Source organism: Spermophilus citellus (assembly GCF_964194105.1).
Source record: "Spermophilus citellus genome assembly, chromosome: 1".
In the NCBI taxonomy this organism is placed as follows: Eukaryota; Metazoa; Chordata; class Mammalia; order Rodentia; family Sciuridae; genus Spermophilus; species Spermophilus citellus.
In genome coordinates this window covers 214,874,340-214,883,510 of record NC_138182.1, presented here as the reverse complement: position 1 = coordinate 214,883,510, position 9,171 = coordinate 214,874,340, and positions in this window count along the sequence as shown.

Below are 9,171 nucleotides of genomic sequence, written 5' to 3'. Positions count from 1 at the left end.
AGAGGGTTCATATAACCCATATAAAACTCTCTGCGTACACACACACACACATTTAGGAAGAGAAAAACTTTGAACATCAGTATCTAATGAGTATATATTTCTCAAACAACTATCTCTAAGTATAGCAAATTTCCTCTGCTTTTCCTTGCTAACCTGCAGGTGCAACATGGTAGTTATATAGTAAGCTACTAGTCTCCACATAATTCTGCTTACATTCATCCAGAATGGCACGTCAAAAATGCCAAAGGGGGAAGGAAACCTTGAGGGGCGTGGAAAAGAAGGCTTTTATTAACAATTATGTTCTCCCAAAGCAGTTTAATTTAAATAATAGCAATGATGTCACGGTAACCATCTCCTTTCTTCGACTCCAGTGAGACCACAGACGGTTTGGTGAACTAGGAATTGGTATATTTAGTTAAGGGATTATTATTGCTGTACAGTTATATGCCTATACTGTAGTATTAAAAAAGCTCTGAACATTGAATTGCTGAACATTTGGCATGTTCAAAGGTCCATTTACCTACCAGATTTTATTTCAGAATAAGGATAATAAAATGTTGCTAGCTTGTGCCCACCATAGTTTTGAAGGAAAAATGAAACAAACGAAGTTCTTCTTTGAAAATTATGTCAGTTGAAGACAAATAAAAATATTTCCCTTCAACAGAAAGTCTGGTCATAAAATCTTTTAAATGAGAGCCATATTATACCAATCCGAGGGAAATTTTCAAAATTCTTTTTGAGAGTAGCCATAGGAGAGGAAGTAGAGAGCACGAAGATCCCAGCCTATCCTGCACCCATGGGTCCCAGTGCTAGGAGCAAACGCTCAGCGGTTGATCTGTTCCCCCGCCCTCACGCACCGGTTTCACGCTTGGGCGCTGTTCAGGGCTGGGTTTCTGAGGATCAGAAGTGTCAGTGGATCAACCTATGTTCAGAAATGGGTGTTTGTATAAAGGCAACGTTCAGTCTGGTGGTGGGGATAGAAACCTTATTTTTTTCATTGTTGAACAATTGCATAACAATTAAACTGCCCTGCTTATTGAATACCATCTTAGAGAGCTTATCTTTGAAACTATTGCAGGTTTTGGTTTTAACAGGCCTCATTATAGGGCTCTAAGGAGGAGGGGAAAAGGGTTCGGAAAAAGTATAGCTTTGAAGTACAGAACAATCGTGTAAAAGAAAGTAATCTAATAGAGGAGGACAAAAGAAATTTTGGGTTATGTTTAAGTAGGTCTTAGTAGTTGCCAAACTTTTCTCTATATTTGAAACAGACAACTTCAAAAATTGCATTCCTTTATTTTTTCCCCCTTTAAAATATTTACAATTTGGGAGATCTCCTTTTCTTCACTAGTGAAATGCACCTGAAGGCTGAATTAGACAACAAGTAGCCACTGATGCCTAGACAATCACCAAGTAAACACCTCTGGAAGGTGGGGGAACATTTTAGGAGGAATCAAGAAAAGCCCCCAACCTGCAACTGGTTCTGTGGTGTTAGCACTGAGGAGTGTGCTTTCAGTTTATCAGCTTAAAAAGCACCACGTGATGAGACAGAAAAGGTAACTTACAAACATGACCTGATCCTGAGCAAAATCATTTTGTTCTACTGGCAAGAAAATGTAGTTATATCTACAAGTTCTACCCAGGAACAGATGGCTGCATGTCAGGGCTGGTCCCTACCCAGGTCACTACAGATCTTCAGTTGGAAGAGGAGATCCAGCAAATGGGATTCATGAAGAAACTCATGTGTTTTTCAAAAAAGGGGGATGGGAGTGAGGGGATGCTGCTTCTTGATTCTTTTCACTATGGGCTCCTGTGATAATCAATGGCTTTGGGAGTAGGACAAGTAATTCACCACCAGTTTTGACCATGACATACTTGATGAAGGCTAGGTTAAACTTTCTTGAAATTTTCCCTGTAATATTAGTCATCTCCCTGCTTATCTCCTGCAATTTTTTAAAAATTTAATTTATAGGTAGTCGTTGCATGGGATTGAACTATAATTAACACAGAAATATAAGGACACTTCAGGGTCATGTAAACATGAATATAAAGAATTCATCAAATTTCCTGTAGTAGTACTTCTGCCAGTGGGAGTCATTCCACAAACAGACAAAAAAAATTTTTTTAATGTAGTTTGGAATGAAGTCTTTATAGGTTCTTTATAGGTGTGAATTTTTTACTGAATCCATCACTATAAATTAAGGAATTTTGATACATGCCCATATTTCTTGTAAATAACTACTTTGACCCTCAGCTTCTGGCCACTGTCCTCATAGTTACTGCCATAACTCTTTTAACCTTTATCACCTTTAATCAGTGCTCCTCTCAGGAATCAAGGAGGAAATTCAAATTTAGACTTAAAAGGCTTAGTCACTTAAATATTATTCTCTTCTATCACTCAAAATGAAGCCCACTCTCCAAAATTCCGAGTTTGACGTTTTAAGGTTCAAACACTTCCTTGTTTCTCTAAGGCTAACGCTTAGCGTCGAATTCCATCATGGCAATAATTTGGTGTCCACAAGTAAACTGACACTTGGAGAGGAAGAGGTTACCATTCCTAAGTTTTCTTTCGTTCCAATATAATAAGATGGAGGCTGACTATGTATGAAATCCCCTTCTATGGCTTATCGAAATTGGACATTTGTTTTAAAAATTCTACTGGACGAGAGCCCCGCATTTTAGACTCCCTTTGGCTTATTTGTAGGCACCTGCCTCACCCAGGGCTTCTCGAAGATGACGCTGCCAAAATGAAGGAGGGGCTCCCTGTCGCCTGCCAGGGTATGTTACCTAAAACCTCTTGATTTTACATCCACACTCACTTAGCCACGTTCATAGGGTGGGGGGGGGGATCGGTAAGATAATAAAAGGTAAACAGTCATCAGATTGAAACTCCACAATTTCTACCAAAGGGGCTTTGACCATAAAACAGAGCGAGCGGTGCGCAGCTCGCTTCTGCTCCCTGCACCTGGAATTCAGGACACCTGAGGATAAGGGCGTCAGATGAGCGGCTAAGGAAGGGATGCTCTGCCCCAGGGCCTCCAGTCTACCTCCCGTAGCTTTCTGGGAGCGCTTTGACCTCCGTCGCCATTTCGCTTGTTCTTTTCCTGCAAATAACACCTGCTGCCGCAGATCAGTACACCTAATACCAGATGTAGTCAAAAAGAAAAGGAAAAGAAAAGAGAAAACCCCACCCTTTTAATTCCGTTAGGTAATAGCCTAGGCTGCCAAATCCATTACATAATGCCAGCTCAAGCTGACACCTGTGCGGGCACTGGAGCTGGGTTGGGTTGCGGCGGCTGCTCCCGGCTTGGAACGCTGCTGGCTGCACAGCTCTTTAGCCAAATTCAAAGGGTAACATGAACAAAGTTTGGGCTAGAGCTGGTCTCTTGTTTGGAAGAACCAGATCCTGGAGGGGCCGCTTCAAGGGCGGTTTCCCAATAATTTAGGGCTATGAAAACACAAAGCTCTTTTTCAAAGTCCCAGAGCTTTCTCCCAGGGCTACGGGGCAACGGGGCAACCGACGCCTCTTGCAGCTACAGGCTCGGGCAGGCTCCCCAAGGGGCCCCTTCCGGCCTCTTCGAGGGCGGACTACTCACCTGCCATGAGGCTTTAGGAAGCCCGCACTCTGGACCCCTGCCGACTCCTGGGTACTACTGATGAGGACCCGGGGGTGTCCGCGGCGTGATGTAACACGCGGGTGCAGTCGGTAACCTGCTTGCATGGACTCTTTACCCCCAACGCGGACAATGGCTTCATTAATAGGCCACCATTAAACCAACCCCACAATGAGCACGCATCACGCATCTTTTGCCTGTTCCTGAGCAGTTTTGGTGAATGGCAGTTAACTCAGTGGATCTCATCCTTCCAAAGGCCCGAAATGTCCAGATCTTTGGGGTCCGCATCAATGACCCTGTGAAGAAAGGTCATCCCCCAAACTCCTCGGAAACCCACAGTCCTCCGCAAACTTTCTGCTCTCTATCAATGCAAAAGACCTCCAGCGGTATTGATCCTGTCAGAACCTGAATTAATGTTTCCAAGATTTTTCTTCAAAAGAATTAAGAGCTACTGAGGTGACCCTTCCATCCCCTCGGACACCAAAAGAACTTGTTATGGTGGTTTACAAATATCATGAACTTGGAAAGTGCTGTTGAAATAAACCTGGGCTTCGTTTCATTCAGTTCTTCAGAATTTCACTGAGGTCCTGGAGACATGACTCAGTTTCCCCAGTCCATAGTAGGAATTGCTTTGGGGGCTATGGTTGAAAAATAATGTAAAATAAAAGCTAGAGTTTAAATTTCTTGTGGACCTAAAAACCCAAACAAAGCAAAACAAAAACAGTAACGATGCACAGGAACCAAGAGGAAGGGACCTTTCCTGTACATCTCAGGCATTTCCTCAGTCCCGCATTATAACCACCAGGGTGGATTCCTGGTGTTCATCTCTATTATCACCCTCTCTTTCCCCATTATTCCTCAATAGGAATGAGAAACGTCCTCCTTTATATTTGTTTCATTTACCAAAGACATGTTCAAAGACATCAGTCATTTCTTTGTGTGTAATGCCCTAAAAAATACTCTTCCTTTACATTCGTGTGCGCCTAGGGCAGTGTAAATCTGCGCCCCTCTTCCCCTTAGCTACCCAGTTGGAGAAATTCGCCCAGAAGACCAGTCTGCTGGAGGGACCAGAACGCGCGCCGCCCTGTCTGCGAGAGATGTACAGCGGAACAGGACCCCACCGACCCTGAGCTCGAAGAGAAGGCAATCTTCACAGCAACTTAGCAAGCCCCACCCAACAAAAGTTAAAGCGCAATGGCACTATACCTTGCCCCGGGTTACTCAGGCGCCTGTCTCCCATTTTGGACATGCTGGAAGTGTTGGGTTTGGGGAGGTTTGCTTTGTCTGGATTTGGGTTGTCTATATAAGCCCGGCTGGAGTACTGTATTGAGGAACGCGCCTTGATGGACTCGGGTGTTAATTAACGCGCGGCTAATTTGAGCTCTAGAAGCCGGAGGCTGCGGGTCGCTCAGTGAGCTGCGAGGGGCCAGTGACCTCTAGTGGACATGAGGAGATATGCAGTGTGGGTGAGTCAGCCCGCCTGCCTGGGTGGCTGAGAAAACTCCTGCCTGCGCGGCTTCCCAGAGCCTCTTCGGAATCCTTCAGCAGGGAGGGACACAAGTCCCCAGTTAAAGGTGGAAAGAGATCTCAGCAAGTGATGTCGGGCAAGGGCCTCAGTTTTTCTGGTGTATCTGAAATCTTAACCGAACTTGGTTTGTGTACACACACACACACACACACACACACACACACGAACAAGCACACATGTTATTTACCGTTCTTTAAGGCAAGAGAGAGAAAGAAAATAGGATTTGAAAGGTAAGCATAAGGAATTCTGGTTTTTGAATCCAAAGAAATGCAGGAATTTTAAAGTTCCAGCCAGGCAGGGAAAGGGTTCAGAATGTGGTTCAGTATAGTGTTCCTCAGTATTCTAAGATCTATTCATGCTTTTAAAGATTAAAAAAAAAAAAAAGATTAGCTTGATCAACAAGTAAAAGAGGGAAGGTTGCGGTTGCCTCTAAGTTCACACCCCTGGGACAAATAAAAAGACCCTGCAAAAATACGGACAAGTGTAACACAAAAGAACCTCTTCCGTTAATAAAAGTTAAAAAAGCTAGGACGGAAAGTGACCTATTTCCCTCTTCACCTATCACTTATTTCATCAGATAAACTAATAATACAGAAGTTATTTTGGAAAAGGTTTTCCTGACACTACACATATTAAAAATAAACCATGAACCATGGTGATTCAGACTGATCCCCCCGGTTTTTAAAAAAAATATGTGAAGTATTTATTTTGTCCTTCTGTATTCTTGAGACGGCAGCAGAATCGTTTCTTCAGAAGGGAAACTCTTGAGGTCCCAGTAAAATCCCACGACTAGCAGCAGCGAGTTTGCTTCCTAGCTGTCTGTCAGCGGCTGGGTTTACTTCCTTGAAGAGCCCTCCCGGGCCCTTCCTCCCTAATTCTTTCCTATGGGCATTTGAGGATTTCATAGTATCTTTCCTTCCCTGGCACTCTTATCCTGAAGGCAAAAGTCTGAGTTATTAATTATTAGCCACTCAGAGCAGGGACTTAGAGGTAATCCCCTCGCGGTGGTAGCCTATAGTCCTAACCCTCCGCTCTTGGTGTCGAGTACACAAATTCATTCTCAAGGGCTAAGAGACTGGCGTGGGGACATGAAGCCTCTTCCCAGACCATATGCAAAAGCTGCAGTAGATTAGTTTCAAACCCCTGGGGTTTGGAATCTGAAACGCAGTTGTGCCTTTGGCACCCGCAGGCGCCGCGTTAAGTGTGCCTGGGGTCCTATATTAGAAGACTGCGGCGTTAGTGAGTCCGTAGTCAGCGGAACAGTCACCTGTGGTGGGCAGTATACAATGGGCAAGGAAGAGAGGAACTGGACCCTGGGCGAAGCTGTGGTGTTCTTTCTCCAAACTTCCCCCAACTGCGCTTTGCGCTTTCGGAAATGGCCTGGGAGCAAGTTGCAGTGGCCAGGAAGTCTTGGTGGGAGCAGAAACGTTTCCCCTCAGGGTTGTGGTAGTGTCTAAAAATTTGCAGAAATGGGATGGGGAGTGGGGAGGCTCAGTTACGCCGGGAGAGGGAGCTCCCATCTCCTCCAATCTGGGCCAGAGAGGTTGAGGGTTTCTTGTGAATGCGAGAGTTCAGAGTCTTAAGGTGGTGGCTACACTGTCAGATGGCAGTGAGCGATGAAAATGGACTCAAAGTCACTGAAGATTTTAAAAAGCAATATTTCATTGTGGACCAAGGAGAAAAGATTGAGAGCTGCTTAGGGAAATAGACTTTATAAGCCAGAAACAGTAAACATATGTCACATTAAAAATACAATTTTAATAGTTAAAATCTAATTGTAATAGTTTATGAAATAATCTCTTATGTAAACTACCCAGTAAGCAGAACCATGTTCAATTTTAAAATGCTCTGATATGACCTCTCATGGCGACAGTGCTTGAGATCCAACTCCAGAAAATTCCTTATAACCTCGAGAGGAGAAAAGCCCATCTAATTGGAAGAGAGAGAGAGAGAGAGAGAGAGAGAGAGAGAGAGAGAGAGAGAGAGAGATATTCGCGTTTCTGCCTCCCTTTCTTAACCTCTGTGTCCTTGGGGAGGTGGCTAAATCACACTTGCCACCATTTGAGGAATACAAAGCCGAGCCAGGGATGGAGAACAAACTTTTTCCAGGTTCCATCAGTTTCCAAAAAGAAGTTTTCTGGGTCTTGAGCCCTTGAGAACTTGGGGACTCACCTATGGCCAACGTAGCTTTCCTTTTCATGCCGCCACCAGAGTCTAAGTGACTGCTCTTCTTTTCTGTGTAAGCTGGGATTTACCAAGGGCTTACCTGAGCCCACCAGGCCCGAAGGAATTCATCTCAGGCCCGAAGGTGCCAGTTTTATCCTTGCTCTGGCACTCTATAGCAGCCTTCCTCAGTAAACTTCTGAGTAGGCACCAATTAAGAACACCCCTATGTTTGTCCTGGAGAGACTTAAAACAGGGAGCTGTGGGCGTTCAGTGTGGCCCTGTGACCCCGGGCTAACTCACCAGACCCACGGCGAGGTAGAGTTGGCAGGGTTTATTTCCCAGTTTACAACACTGAGCCGCAGGGCACGGTTCTCCTACGAATCGTCCTCTTTTCAGATGGCTCACATTCAGGATTGTTTTCCCCAGTAAAATTTAGAAAAGATCGAACTTGAGATGACCCCCCCAGAGCCTCTGAGAATGTGGCCTGACAGGAATCCCTCCTCCCTGTCCTTCTGCTACTGGTGGAAACTCTACTTCCTTTTCTCCAGGAGTCCCCCCGCGGGGATTAGGATCCCTAGTCTTTCCCCAAACAATTTATTGGGGAAATTTTCAAAATATCTGAAATCTTGGACAATAGGTGATGCGCCGCCCTGGGGACGCTGTCGGTGTCGCAGGCGCAGGACTCCCAAGACCTGTAGGGCTTAGGAGAGGGTGCAGGCTACTCAAGCCCCCTCGAGCAACAGCGCGCCGGGGGTGGGGGCGGTAGTTCTGCGCCGGGCTGGTGCTGCTTTTTCTCCCGGCTCCCTGCTACAGCATTTCTTTCTTCCTATTTAGTTAGTTATAGATTTTGTGTTCTGGAGAAATTTAGAAAATAAATTTAGACTATTTAGGCTATTATATGTATGTGTATAAAAATAGGAATCCAAAAGCCTCGCACTCTGATATTTTATTCACTTTTTCTTTTTTCTCATTTTGCAAAATTTTAGCTCCTAGATAGAGGGTGGAGAGGAGGACCCGGTAGAGACTGTGGATGTCTGGAGTGAATTTTTTCCTGCCTATTTTTTTTTTTGAATTTTACCTTCAATGTCTTCTTCCTTAAATGATGGCAATGATAATCTGAGCGGTAATCGAAATTTATTTGCTTTTCGCCCGGTGAGGTTTGCGGAAGTCCTGGGAATCAAACGGAGGCAACTGAGTGAGATTTCTTTTCTGAAACTTTTGAATGAGGGTGGAGGGTAGTGAGTTCCTCACACAGACTTCGGGGTGGGATGTTAAAAATAAATAAATAAATAAATAAATAAATAAATAAATAAATAAATAAATAAATAAATAAATAAATAAAATAAAATAAAAAATCCTTGTGAGCCTCCTTAGAAACCTTGTGCGGGCTTTTTACCCTTGGCGCTGCCAACTACATGAACCTTCCAGTTTCGTCCTGTTGAATATCCTTTATTTGCTTATCAGAAGAGTCGTGAAGCTGATCAAGCAGGTTTTCCATTATGAGTGGAACTCCACAGTGCGGTTCCAAGACACTTAAGACGTCCGGGCTCTGGTGGGGGGCTGAGTTTTGGACTGGGACTCCTGGGACACAAGCGGACTTCTGAATTTGGGTGGGAAACTAAATGAAGACTCTTTTCCTGACAAGGATCCCAGAGTCAAGAGATGGTAAATCTGGTCTTCAGGAAAGATGAAGCCCTAAAGACCGCTGCTCCACCGCTTCTGTGAGAGTGGGCGAATGATAAGCTCTTCCTGGCCTCAGTTTCCCCATTTGCCATAGATGGACTTAAAAGAGCTGGATTCTTTTGAAGGCGATTTCCTTTCATATATTTCTTACCTCCTAATCCCCAAAACATGGTAAATCTTATT